This window comes from Pistacia vera, unplaced genomic scaffold (genome assembly GCF_008641045.1).
Source record: "Pistacia vera cultivar Batoury unplaced genomic scaffold, PisVer_v2 Contig251, whole genome shotgun sequence".
NCBI classification, from domain to species: domain Eukaryota; kingdom Viridiplantae; phylum Streptophyta; class Magnoliopsida; order Sapindales; family Anacardiaceae; genus Pistacia; species Pistacia vera.
In genome coordinates, this window is record NW_022196059.1 from 337,604 (window position 1) to 352,779 (window position 15,176).

General features: G+C 38.6%; 1 non-coding gene across 1 annotated transcript; it reads left to right on the top strand.

Annotated features, from left to right (window-relative positions):
- Positions 1–14,387: 14,387 nt before the first annotated feature.
- LOC116132424 lies at positions 14,388–14,494 on the top strand. Its single transcript, XR_004128407.1, has one exon. It is a non-coding gene; the product is annotated as a small nucleolar RNA R71 (small nucleolar RNA).
- Positions 14,495–15,176: the final 682 nt, after the last annotated feature.

A 15,176-nucleotide genomic window follows, 5' to 3' on the forward strand; every position in this document is an offset into this window, starting at 1 on the left:
GTTCTCTGTGGAATCTTTAGGTGTATGAGAGATTCATTCTTCTCTTGTCGTATGTTGCTCAAATAGTTGAGTGACATCAAGAACTTCTTGTTTGCTTAGAAGTGCCTCAGGAATAACGAGCTCATCTATTGCCATGTGTTGATAGACCCTGGTGGAAGCAACCTGAACCAACATTTTGCATGGGTAGTCAGAATCACTGCCAAGTAGTGACATTTCGCCAAGTTAGAGACTTGGTATAACTCCATGGGGTTGTTAAATTCATAGAGGTCATCCTTGTTAGTAATTGATGTACCATACATAGTGGAAAAACAAAAATTCAATTGATAAATCAATTACCTTTCTTTGCCAAGATCCGAGTATAGATTATACCGTTTACATGTTTATAAACAAAATCTATATAAAGTATATCCATTCAAGGATTATAATACTTACGTATGTTCGGACAGGAACACTATTCATGATTACTATTCACGATACTGTTCACCGTTACTGTTTACCGTATACTGTTCATGGTTACTATTCATCATCTACTATTCACGTGATTTTTTGCCAATCAATCCAAAGTAGGATCGCACTCACGGAAGTCTACACGAAGATAATCTGCAGAATCCTTGATTATTTTGCTAGAACAATCAAGGGCTTCAAGAATCAAGGAAGAAGAACAAGAAAAGTTTTATTCTTGAGAGAGAGAGAGAGATAGGATGGCTAGGGTTTTTAATTGAATGAATAATTCTATTTGTTTTAATTTTAAGTTGCACTTATATAGTGCAACAATTAAAACCCTATTCCACTTGGGAATAGCCATGGGCTCCAACCCTAGTTTACCCTTGCAACCAAACACCATGTAATTGGTATTTTAAATTAATTAATTATTATTATAATTAAAATCAATTAATACATATAATAATATATTAACATTTAATTAATAATAATAATTCATTTAAATATATGCATAGATATATTTAAATATAATCTCACTAATTTAATTTTAATATTAAAATTAAATACAGGCAACAACCTCAGCAAATTTAATTACACTGTGAGATTACCAAAATACCCTTTTATCCTGAAAGACGAAAATGCCTTTCTCACAAATTGATTCTTAAATTATGTTCTAAGTGTGTGACCCGTAAGCTCCTCATTATCAGCAGTGTGTAGTATCACGATTAACACCAATTAATCGTCTCACTACACACAGACCAAGACTGGCCCCTAGCAAGGCATCATGGCCACCCGATAGATTTGGATTCAGTGAAACCGTAGCCTGTCAACGATGCAGTTACCGTGCAATCAAATCATTTCATCAACTATTATCTCATCGAGACTGAGGTACAAAAATAGTGTCAACCTCAGATATCCCCGACATGTTTGTATTCAGTTACTGGACTAATGACAGGAATATTAAATTGGATTGAGCATCAACTCAATCCCACTATGGCCATAGATTTAGTGTCATTGCCATTTACTAAATTACCAAGTGAGATAACTTCTCCTGTACCCAGGAGTGATGAATCCTTTGTCGATCCACCATAGTCTCGATACACTTCTCAATGTAGCCAATCACTACCATATTGATAGCTTTGAATAGAACTACGTTGGGCTAATGTCAAACTACACCAATTGGTACACAAGGCGCTCTGGTGATCTCAAGTCTAAGGATCACATGCACCACCATCCGTTAGAAGATTTATTCCATAGAAACTGGGGTTACCATCCATATGGAATCCTCTAGTGGGTATGTCTAGTGAACTTGCCTCTAGCAAGAACCCATGTGTTGCACTAGGTTGTCGGCAAACAAACTTGACAAGTGAAATCAGTCACTGATGCGTGTTTACTACAACAAGCAATATGTAGCAAGTATACTAATCGCACAAGTAATAGAGTGATGAGTGAGTATCGTTCCCACGAGGATTGGTTGCCAATCACTAAGTTTTTCTACTGTTTTCAAGTTGGAGCAATTGAATGGTTTGGATTTATGGGAGAAATTTAAACTAAACTAAATCAAAATTTCTAACTATTCAAACTAAATTATGAAGCAAGATTTAAAACACGGAAAAAATCAATTCAAACAAATGGGTAGGATTTTGACTTCATTCGGATTCTCTGGGTTAAACCTAAGGATTATATTAATTCCAAAGTCACATGCAGTGATTGTAAATCGAACTCTCTAAAGTATAAAATATATCTTCTCAGGCTATATTTCCTTACTCTTTCCTATTAAACTTCCGCACCCAACAAAATGAAGACTAATAGTTCAAAGTTCATTAAGCACAAGAATCCTAGATTGATTTCGTTGATTCTTAAATCTATCTCTAGCATTTAATACTACAATGGTGATTACCCAAGAAGCTTAACATGAATCATTTCTCAATCTCATCATGTTCATCACATAAAAACAATAAATATAGAATAATCACACAATCAAAGCAACAACATATGAAATTTATAATCATTAACTCTTTAACCCATTAGAATCCGAACTACATCAAAACCCTAACCCAAAATAGGTTAGTTCATGACTAAATCAACAATACCAATAAAAGAAATGAAAAATCCAAAGTTCAACATAATGAAAATAAGAGAAAAGGCAAGAAATCTCCCCAAATGACAAATCCACTGGTTTAATCTCGAATCTTCACCTTTTGCAATCAAAGTTTACCGAAAACTAATCTAAGAAAATGAAAAAAGCTAATCTCTCTAAGAAAAAACAAACTCCCTACAAAAATGACTAAGTTCCTCTTTTATACTCAGCCAAAAACCTAAAAACAAATGCCTAAATGAAACTGTACATTTTTTAAATTCCCAGACTTCACCACGGTGAAGAAGGATTCTCGTCGCGGCGAAGATGTGAATAAATCCCTCGTGCACAACTCTCTTCGACGCGGCGAACTTTCATGTGGAATTCTGAATTTATAGAATTGCCCTCTGCTTGCTTCTTTGCTTGAATCTTCGATCTTCATCACTCTTCTCATGGAAACAAGCTTCATAGTGTATCCACTCTGCTTCAGAACTTTCCCAACTTCTGAGATCCGCTCACTTCTGAATCCAAAAACTCCAGTTCGCTCCTTATTTGCATTAAATGTCCATTTTAGCCTGAAACACAAAATATAAAGAATTAAGTACCAATTTAGGTCAAAATGAACTAAAAAGTATCTAAAATCCAACTAAAAAGTCTAATCAAAACAGTATAATCCACGGATTATCAAATACCCCCAAACTAAAGACATGCTCGTCCCCGAGCATAAGGACTCAATGAAAGAAAAACAATAAACAACCAAAAACACAAAACACAAAACACAAAACACAACACAAGACAACAAAACTGAAAAATGAACAAACACAACTTAGACTCAACTCAACATACGAATTGCCTTGAAATTTCACAAGTCTCAAAGGTTGTTGAGAAATTATTATCAGAAAATGTTCAACACTCTAAGAAGTTATAAGGTACATCGACAGTCTTTTCAATCAGTTCACCGAGTAGGTGATCCCCACTTCAATCCACATTCCAACTTCCCGGATTATTTTATGCAGAAATGAAAAGTGTATCAAATGGTGGCAGACTCCATAAGCCTAAATATCAAACTACTCTCCACTAATGTGGACTAGACATCGCTAAGGATCAAAAGGTCTTTGTAAGCTTGCAACGTTAGGCTCAGGTAGTGGGTTTCAAGAAAAAGGACAGGATAAACAAAGTAAGAGAACTCGGTTTTCCTCATGTAAACACTACAAGTCACATCAAACTCCACTTCTTCTCAACCACCAATCAAAGTATCAACCATTTTACACCTCTCAAACTTATGCATTCCTTATTTTGATTTTGAATTGAACTAAAGAACAATTTTTTTTTTTTTAATAAAACAATTGAATTGAGGTTAATTAACTCTCTTATTCTTATCGCCCTTTTTACAACCCCCAAACTATTCTTTTGATGATTCGCACCACTCTTCACTTTCTTTGTGTTTGCATTAGGCCCAAGGTTTTCCTAAGGGTACAGTTATGTGTTTAGGGTAGTTGGATTGGGAAATTTTTGGTTTGTAAGAAAATAAGACACAATGATAATCTCATAAGGCTCAAGTAGGTGACTAGGGGCAATATCACTTGTGGGTTGGCTAGAAAGGCTCAAACGTTCCGAAAAAATGCCTAAATCATTTCCTCAACAATGTCTATTCCTAAGATTTCGCCTCAAGCACTTCTCTACTAGGTTCTAGAATCCACCAACATTATCAAACTTTACCTAACCACATAAAATGAATCTAAGCATGCCGAAATAAATGAAAATGGTGGTTGAACCACTCAACAACCTCAATCAAAATCCAGTCAATAAACAAAAACTTGAAGCAATGCTTAACATTTTTCAACAATAACATCCCAACTATCCTAGTCTCATCATGGACTTATGCAATTCATCATTGGCAACCACAATAAAAACACTAACTTAACTGAAACAAAATCAAAATTTTTCAAATTTTCCTACCCCCAAACTAAAGATGACATTGTCCCTAATGTCACATTATGCATAAATTAGGAATGGAAAACAAAATAGAAAAAAGGTGCGAGATAGTTCCCTGATTAATCTGTGAAGTTGAAATTCCGCTCAACATTGTGCATACCTGGTCCTCAACTTTTTCATCACCCATATTCTGTAAAACAATTAAAAACTGTGGTGTCCACTATGTTAGAGAAATCCACTGACTAATATGAAAGTATAACAACCCTAATCTCGTCTTTACATCAACTAGAATTTAAAACAAAAATGAAACAACTAAAATAACTCACACAATCCCAAACAAAAATATCAACGGAGTTTAATGTTCAAAAATAAAAGAAAAACAAAAAGAACAACTAAACAAATAAAAATAACGAAACTAAAACAGGTGCTCAGGTGCTCATTCTTCAGCTTCCTCGTCTTCCTCAGCGTCATCCTCTTCTGTTTCTAAGCCCATCCACTCATCTGAGTCCCAGTCAGCCCACTAATGTTCTGAAGTATTAATCCCAATGTTGTCGCAACAGCTAATTTGTAGCTCATGTGTCTTCCTGGCCTGCTCTGCCAGCCAATGATGACGTTTTGCTATATGTCTCATCTGACCCATCATCTGCTGGATCATGTCCTTCATGGTGGCGGTGGAATTGGATGATGTGGTAGCGCCTTGGGTTGTTTGCTGTCGTTTTGTCCTGGCTCTAGGCTACTCATCGGGTTGCTACACGAGATGTTTGCGGAAGTATGCTGTGTCGAGGACTGGGGCGGCATGGATCAGTGGCTCATCAGCATGTACCTCGACCCCCGCATTAGTGCACAACGCTATAATGAGTTGTGGGAATGGAAAACTGCCTCGCCCTAGTTTGGCTGCAAGTTGGATACTCGTCAGGATGATGTGCCCCACGTCTATTTTCTTTCCTGTGGCAATAGAATACAACAAAAGTGCCTTCTCATAGGTCACTGTACTGTAGTGCGTCTCCGGCATCGTCCTAGCTGAAACAAAATACTGCCACAACCAAGCCACTAGCGTTAAACTAGTCCCTTTAATGGTTTTCTTCCGCTTCTTTGACACATCCCAAGAGGCATCTGGTTTCGCTATAGTCCTAAGAATCTTGTCATCCCTTTTCTATGTCCTCCTAAACGCCTCATATTCATCATTGTCAATCTAAAGTAAACCATAGAAATCATTTATGACCTTTTTTGTGAATATCACATCAGTACCCCTCACAAAAACAACCCCCTCATCAGATTCAGGAAGGTTGGCATAAAACTCTCTCACCAGTGGCTCCACAGCCGCATGCGCGGGTTCACTCCTAAAGTTATCCTAACTTCTCCTTTGACTCCACTCATCAGCCTCAGTTGCAGTCAGCCCACGTTCAGGAATAAATCCATTGTCTTTCCTTTTGGCTGTTGCCTCATAGTTTTGCTGAGCCTTTTCATTCATAAACCGGTCATCTACTTTCTTTCCTTTTCCCTTGCCCTTGGTTAGTGCCTTGACTTTGAGTGGCATTTTCTCCTAAACCATGCTTCAACTCAAACAATGCAACTCAAAAATTCAATCCTAAGTGTCCTACAACAACCAATTCAATTCTGCAAAGATTTCCAACACTTCCAAAAAATTTCACCTCAACCCCCAAACTACAATTTTTCCAATTTCAACCAAACACTTCAAAATTCAAAACCCACACTCCTCAATATCACACAACACACAATCAACCCTTCCTCAAACAAAATCAACACTTATAAGCACAAAATTTCCACAACTTAACCAACAATCAAAATTTCAGATCTACAAATTAAAACTCAAAATTTTTGAGATAAAAGCTTAGAAAACGTTAAATCTTACCCAAACTAAGGAGTATTCGCCATCAATTGAGCCAAAATTAGCCTAGATTGCAAACCCCCAAAATTCCTTGAACTCAAAAATTTCGAGAATTTTCGCGAAAATTGTTGTTATAATAAGTTGTTTTGGTGTTTATGAGGGTTAAGGAGTGAGGAAATTGGTTGGAAAATCACTAGGAAGGCTCTGGATTGAAGTTTGAAAATCTTTCTCTGAAATGGGTTTGAAGAGTCGTGTGAAAAATGAAGAAAGAAAGTGAGAATTTATAGAAAGCAGACTTCGCTGCAGCAAAGAACAAGCTTTGCCATGGCGAAGTTCATCGTTCTATAAACCCTAATTCAGCCCAAGTTTCACCGCAATGAAGACAAATACTTTATCGCGGCGAAAAAATACTGAGGGTTTAAAGCCGTGGCAAAGAACAAACTTCGCCGCGGCAAAGTTCCCTTGGACAAATTCACCACTTTTGCTTCGCCGCAGCGAAAATTTACCGAGAGAATGGCGCCGTGGCAAAGAACAAACTTTGTTGCGGCGAAGTCTGGAACAATTCGCCTTCCAAAATGTAAAAAAAATTGCTTCGCTGTGGCGAAAACTGGAACTTTCAGTTTTCCATCTTGATTTTCAATTTCACCTGAAACAGCTGAAAACACACCAATTAAATATTCATACACAGCACCAAAAAACTAAACAACTATAAAATAATCAATAAAGAAAAATAAATAAAAACACTTGGGTTGCCTCCCAAAAAGCGCTTGTTTATAGTCGAAAGCTCGACTCTCTCAATTCTTCAAGTCGAAATATCAAGCCAGATCAGGATTGTAACAACTACTGTAAACTAGTACAATGCATGCATAATAACAATAGAAAATGGGCCCAAAACTTTCTTTTTATTATAAGTCATACGTCTTTTATACACAAAGAGCATCATTTACAAAAAGGCATTTTAAAAGACAAAAACAGGGGAAACAGTGTAGCTATTGCTCCTCGCTTGCCGACGCCCCTCCGACTGCATCATCACCTAGATCCTCCATCCACAAAGGAAAAAAAATATCAATGGAGTTCAATGTTCAAAAATAAAAGAAAAACAAAAAGAACAACTAAACAAATAAAAATAACGAAACTAAAACAGGTGCTCAGGTGCTCATTCTTTAGCTTCCTTGTCTTCCTCAGCATCATCCTCTTCTGCTTCTGAGCCCATCTACTCATCTGAGTCCCAGTCAACCCACTAATGTTCCGAAGTATTAATCCTGATGTTGTCGCAACAGCTAATTTGTAGCTCATATGTCTTCCTGGCCTGCTCTGCCAGCCAATCATGACATTTTGCTATACGTCTTATCTGACCCATCATCTGCTGGATCATGTCCTTCATGGTGGCGGTGGAACTGGATGATGTGGTAGCGCCTTGGGTGGTTCGCTGTCGTTTTGTCCCGGCTCTAGGTTGCTCTTCGGGTTGCTACGCGAGATGTTTGCGAAAGTATGCTATGTCGAGGACTGGGGCGACATGGATCAGTGGCTTATCAGCATGTACCTCAACCCCGCATTAGTGCACAACAATGTAATGAGTTGTGGGAACGGAAAACTACCTCCCCCTGGTTTGGCTGGAAGTTGGATACTCGTCAGGATGATATGCCCCACGTCTATTTTCTTTCCTGTGGCAATAGAATACAACAAAAGTGCCTTCTCATACGTCACTATATTGTAGTGCATCTTCGGCATCATCCTAGCTGAAACAAAATACTGCCACAACTGAGCCACTGGTGTTAAACTAGTCCCTTTAATGGTTTTCTTCCCCTTTGACACATCCCAAGAGGCATCTGGTTTCGCTATGGTCCTAAGAATCTTGTCATCCCTTTTCTATGTCCTCCTAAACGCCTCATATTCATCATGTTCAATCTGAGGTAAACCGTAGAAATCGTTCATGACCTTTTCAGTGAATATCACATCAGTACCCCTCACAAAAACAACCCCCTCATCATATTCAGGGAGGTTGGCATAAAACTCTCTCACTAGTGGCTCCACAGCCGCATGTGCGGGTTCACTCCTAAAGTTATCCTAACTTCTCCTTTGACTCCACTCATCAGCCTCGGTTGCAGTCAGCCCACGTTCAGGGATAAATCCCTTGTCTTTCCTTTTGGCTGTTGCCTCATAGTTTTGCCAAGCCTTTTTATTCATAAATCGGTCATCTACTTTCTTTCCTTTTCCCTTGCCCTTGGTTGGTGCCTTGACTTTGAGTGGCATTTTCTCCTAAACTATGCTTCAACTCAAACAATGCAACTCAAAAATTCAATCCTAAGTGTCTTACAACAACCAATTCAATCCTGCAAAGATTTCCAACACTTCCAAAAAATTTCACCTCAACCCCCAAACTACAATTTTTCCAATTTCAACCAAACACTTCAAAATTCAAAACCCACAATCCTCAATATCACACAACACACAATCAACCCTTCCTCAAACAAAATCAACACTTACAAGTACAAAATTTCCATAACTCAACCAACAATCAAAATTTCAGATCTACAAATTAAAACTCAAAATTTTTGAGATAAAAGCTTAGAAAACGTTAAATCTTACCCAAACTAAGGAGTATTCACCATCAATTGAGCCAAAATCAGCCTAGATTGCAAACTCCCAAAATTCCTTGAACTCAAAAATTTCGTGAATTTTCGCAAAAATTGTTGTTGTAATGAGTTGTTTTGGTGTTTAGGAGGGTTAAGGAGTGTAGAAATTGGTTGGGAAATCACTGGGAAGGCTCTGGATTGAAGTTTGAAAATTTTTCTCTAAAATGGGTTTGAAGAGTCGCGTGAAAAATGAAGAAAGAAAGTGAGAATTTATAGAAAGTAGACTTCGCCGCGGCGAAAAAATACAGAGGGTATAAAGCCGCGGCAAAGAACAAACTTTGTCTCGTCGAAGTTCCCTTAGACAAATTCACCACTTTTGCTTCGCCACGGTGAAGACAACTTTGTCGCCGCGGCGAAAATTTACCAAGAGAATGCCGCTGCAGCGAAGTCTGGAACAATTCGCCTTCCAAAATGTAAAAAAATTGCTTCGCCGTGGCGAAAACTGGAACTTTCAGTTTTCCATCTTGATTTTCAATTTCACCTGAAGCAGCCGAAAACATACCAATTAAATATTCATACACAACACCAAACAAACTAAACAACTATAAAACAATCAATAAAGAAAAATAAATAAAAACACTTGGGTTGCCTCCCAAGGAGCACTTGTTTATAGTCGAAAGCTCGACTCTCTCAATTCTTCAAGTCGGAATGTCAAGCCAGATCGGGATGGACTTGCAACTCATCACCCCATCAATGTATGGCTTCAATCTCTGTCCATTGACTGTAAAAGTGCCCTTTTCTTCATGTGTAACTTCCATCGCTCCGGATGAGTGAATTCTTGTAACTGTGAATGGTCCAGATCATCTAGACTTAAGTATTTCGGGAAAAAGCCTAAGTCTAGAATTGAACAACAACACTCTTTGACCCATTTCAAAATTCTTCTTCCTGATATGCTTGTCATGCCACCTTTTTGTCTTTTCTTTGTAAATTCGAGCATTTTCATATGTTTCGAGACGGAACTCATCCAGTTCATTCAAAGTCAGCATCCTTTCCTCCCCAGCAGTTCTTAAGTCCATGTTTAGCTGCTTAACTGCCTAGTATGCCTTATGCTCGAGTTCTACCAGCAAGTGACACGTTTTCCCATAGACCATTCTAAACGGAGACATACCAATTGGAGTCTTAAATGCAGTTCAGTAGGCCCATAATGCATCATCCAATTTCCGTGACCAATCTTTCCTAGATGCATTTACTGTCTTTTCTAAAATTCCCTTAAGCTCTCTGTTAGACAGTTATACTTGCCCGCGTGTTTGTGGATGGTAAGGTGTTGCAATTCTATGTGTTACCCCATACTTTCCCAACAGAGCATCCAATTGCCTATTGCAAAAGTGCGATCCTCCATCGCTAATGATTGCCCTTGGTACTCCAAATCTTGAGAAAATATTCTTTCTCACAAAATTTATCACTACCCTGGCATCATTAGACGGCAATGCAATTGCTTCCACCCACTTCAATGCGTAGTCTACTGCCACCAAAATATATGTGTTCCTAAAAGAGTTTGGGAAGGGACCCATGAAGTCGATCCCCCACACATCAAATAGCTCAACCACAAGGATGTTGTTCAACGGCATCTCATCCCTTTTTGAAATATTACCACTTCGTTGACATTGGTCGCACTCTTGAACTATCCGGAAAGAATCCTTAAAAAGGGTTGGCCAATAAAACCCAGATTGAAAAACCTTGGCTACTGTCCTAGCTCTTCCAAAATGGCCACCCACTTCCCTCTCGTGACAATGCCATAGAATGCTTTCCATTTCCTCCTCCGGGACACATCTACGTATAATTTGATCAGTATAGTGTCTATACAAAAATGGCTCTTCCCAAAAGTAATACTTCAAATCTGAGAAGAATTTCTCTTTTGTTGGAAAGTCATTCCAATTGGGAGCACCCTTGATGACAAATAATTCGCAAAATCTGCATACCATGGTGCTTCATCCACTCCCATCAATTTTTCATCCGGAAATGTTTCTCTGATTGGAATTTCCTCTTCATTTCCCTGGATTGGTCTCTCAATTCTTGACAAGTGATCTGCCACCACATTTTCCGACCCCTTCTTATCTCTAATTTCTAACTCAAACTCCTGAAGCAATAGGATCCATCTTATCAACCGAGGTTTCGCTTCTTGCTTTGCCAATAAGTGCTTGAGTGCTGAATGGTCTGTATAGACGATCACCTTTACGCCTAATAAATATGAACGAAATTTGTCAAAAGCAAAAACTACAGCCAACAATTCTTTTTCAGTGGTGGTGTAATTCAATTGTGCATCAGTAAGTGTTTTGCTAGCATACTGAATTACATACAACACTTTGTTTTTCCTCTATCCTAACACTACTCCTAGAGCAAAATCACTAGCATTGCACATCAATTCAAATGGTAGTCCCTAATCAGGAACTACAATAATAGATGCAGATACTAACAATTTTTTAAGAGTTAGAAAGGCATGCATGCATTCATCATTAAAATCAAAAGCAACATCTTTAATTAACAAATTGCAAAGGGGTTTAGAAATCTTAGAAAAGTCCTTGATGAATCGTCTGTAAAACCCCGCATGCCTCAATAAACTTCGAATTGCTTTAACATTTGATAGTGGTGGCAGCTTCTCAATCACTTCTGTCTTTGCTTGATCTACTTCTATTCCGTCTTTTGAAATTCTATGACCAAGCACTATTCCCTCCTGGACCATGAAGTGACACTTCTCCCAATTGAGCACCAAGTTCGTCTCCTTACATTCCTACAAAACAAGAGAAAGATTAGATAAGCAGTTGTCAAAAGATGAACAAAAAACTGGGAAGTCATCCATGAAGACTTCCATAAACCATTCCACCATAACTCTAAAGATCGACATCATGCATCTCTGGAATGTGGCTGGTGCATTGTATAACCCAAAGGGAATCCTTCGATAAGCAAAGGTGCCATATGGACAAGTGAAAGTCATCTTCTCTTGATCCTCAAGAGCGATGGCAATCTGATTATATCCTGAAGACCCATCCAGGAAACAGTAATAGGCATGCCCTGCCAACCTCTCTAGCATCTTATTAATGAAAGGAAGTAGAAAATGATCCTTACTTGTCGCCTCATTCAATTTCTGTTAATCAATGCACATTCTCCAGCCCGTGACCGTCCTAGTTGGTATCAATTCATTACTTTCATTTTTTATCACCATGATACCTCCCTTATTCGGAACCACTTATACCAGGCTAACCCATGGACTATCAGAAATAGGATAAATTATTCCCGCATCTAGGAGTTTCACCACCTCCTTTCTCACCACTTCCTTTATTGACGGATTTAATCTTCGTTGTGGTTGCACCTTAGGCTTGATATCATCCTCCATGAGGATCTTATGCATGCAGAATGATGGTGAGATGCCTCTAATATCCAAAATAGTCCATCCAATTGCTAGTCTGTGTTCCCTCAACACCCTTATCAATCGCTCTTCTTCCAATTTTCTCAAACTTGAACTAATAATTACTGGGAAGGTCTCTGATTCCCTAAGATACACATATTTGAGGTGGGAAGGTAAAGGTTTCAACTCAAGTTTTGGAGGTTCTTCATTTTTTTCCTTTTCCTTCTCTTTTTCAAAATCAAATTCCTCAAATTCTTGATCTTGACTCTCATCAATTGGTTGAAGTGCTTCCAACAATCTAGCACATTCATTACTCGCCGACTCATCTACCTCTACTGTTTTTGATTTGGCAATACAGGCCTCTAGAGGTAATTGTGGGGTGTTCTCTTCAATAGATTCTGTTACTAGTTTATCCACCATATCAACACTAAAGCATGAATCCGATTTGGATGGAAACTTCATAGCCTCAAAGACATTGAAAGTTACTGTTTCATCTTGAACTCTCAATAGTAACTTCCCTTCTTACACATCTATAAGTGCTCTTCCCGGGGCCAAAAATGGTCGGCCCAAAATGAGAGGAATTTCCTTATCCTCTTCCATGTCCAAAACAACAAAATCTGCTGCAAAGATTATCTTATCCACTTTCACCAACACATCTTCCACTATCCCCCTTAGATGTTTTATGGACCTATCCGCCAGTTGCAACGACATGGTCGTTGGCTTCACTTCACCAATCCCCAATCTCCTAAAAATAGAAAAGGGCATTAAATTAATACTAGCACTTAAATCACATAAAACACGATCAAAAGTAATATCTCCTATAATGCAAGGAATAGTAAAACTCCCTGGATCTTTGAGCTTCGAGGGTAGCTTCTTCTGGAGAATGGCGTTGCACTCCTCTGTGAGCATCACTGTTTCCTCATCTTCTAACTTCCTTTTGTTCGATAGAATTTCCTTAAGAAATTTCGCGTAGCTCGGCATCTGTTGCAATGCATCTACAAAAGGAATGTTAATCTGCAGTTTTTTAAATATTTCAATAAATTTGGAAAACTGCTTATCCTGATTCTTTTTCTTCAATCTTTGAGGAAAAGGCACGGGTGGAGTGTGATGTGCTAACTCTGGTGGTATCTCGGGAAATGGCAATTTCTCTCTCCTTTTCTTTTGCCCCTCTTCCCGTTTTTGTTCTTCTTCCCTAGAAATAAGTGGTTTCTCTTCAGCAACTATCTCTTCATCTACTTCCTCATCAGATTCTTCCTTTTCCCTTGGTGGCTTTTCTTCTTCTCTTGATCTTTCCACCTCTTCCAAAACTGTCCCATTCCTCAAAATTATTGCATTTGCTTGCTCACGTGGGTTAGTCACTGTGTTGCTTGGTAAAGACCCCTGTGGTCTCTCATTTAGCTTTTCAGCTAACTGCCCCATCTGTACATCCAAGTTCCAAATGGACGCCCTTTGATTCTGAAATTAGTTCTCCTCTCATTCATAAAACTCGTGGTCTCTTGCATGAACTTCCCAAACATGTCCTCCAATTTTGTCAATCTTTGGTCTCCTTCTTGGTTGTTCACCCCTGTTTGGTTATTTGGCAATGCCCTTTGATTCCATTGATTGTTTTGCTAATTCTGTTGGTTTTGATTGCCCCAAGACAAGTTCGGGTGATTCCTCCAATCGGGATTAAATGTGTTGGAGTACGGATTGTTCTGTTGCCTTTGATTTCCAGCCACGTAGTTAACCTGCTCCAATGATGACGATGTTGAAGCAAACATGTTCCCTACTTGACATTCATTGCTCACATGATTACTTGCACAAAAATCACAAGTCAGTTGAGAAGCTTGAATGGAATTTACCTACATACCCCCTAACTGTTTCTGAAGTGCTGTCAGTTGGGCTGAAATGGCTGTATATGCATCAACTTCATAAAGACCCATGGACTTCTTCGGTTGCACCCTCTCATTAGGTCTTTGATAGTTGTTACTTGCCAGAACCTGAAGCAACTCGTGAGCTTCTTTTGGAGTCTTATTTTGTAATGCTCCTCCCGAGGCTGCATCCACCATAGTTTGCACATTCACTATTAGTCCATTATAAAATGTTTGGACTTACATCCAAACTTGCAACCCATGATGTGGACACCTTCTCAGTAACTCTTTGTATCTCTCCCAAGCCTCATACAAAGATTCTGACTCTTCTTGAATGAATGACGTGATGTTATTTCTTAACTTTGTCGACTTTGTTGGAGGAAAGAATTTGGTCAGGAACTTCTGTGCTAAATCATTCTATGTGGTGATTGTTCCTATTGGTAGTGCCAGTAGCCATCCCTTAGCTTTATCCTTAAATGAAAATGGGAATAGTCTCAATCTGATTGCATCATCTGACACTCTGTTAGACTTGAAAGTATCACAAATCTCCAAGAAATTGGCAATGTGTAGATTTGGATCTTCCTTCAAATCCCCTCTGAACTGAACCGATTGTTGGATCATCTGGATGATTACCGACTTTATTTCAAAAGTGTTGGCTTGGACTGCTGGTCTCGTAATGCTCGACCCACTGCCTTCAACTGAGGGAATTGAGAATTCCCTCAATGTTCTGTTCTCTACCATCTCTACAACTATTTCTTCTAGTTCAACTGTAGCTTCTCTTTCTCTTCTTTCTCTGTTTAGTCTTCAAGTGATTCTTTCAATCTCAGGATCAGCAGGAACCACTGGCTGACGTCTTGCTCTTCGCATAAACTACACAGAACAATAGCAAGAGTACAATCACACCAAACAAAGAAAATTAACAAAAAAAAAAAAAAAAAACAAATAACAATTAAGTAAAAATAACACTCCAATCTAGCTAACACAAGAAAATTTTAATGTTAACACAAAACTCAATCCCCGGCAATGGCACCAAAAACTTGATGCG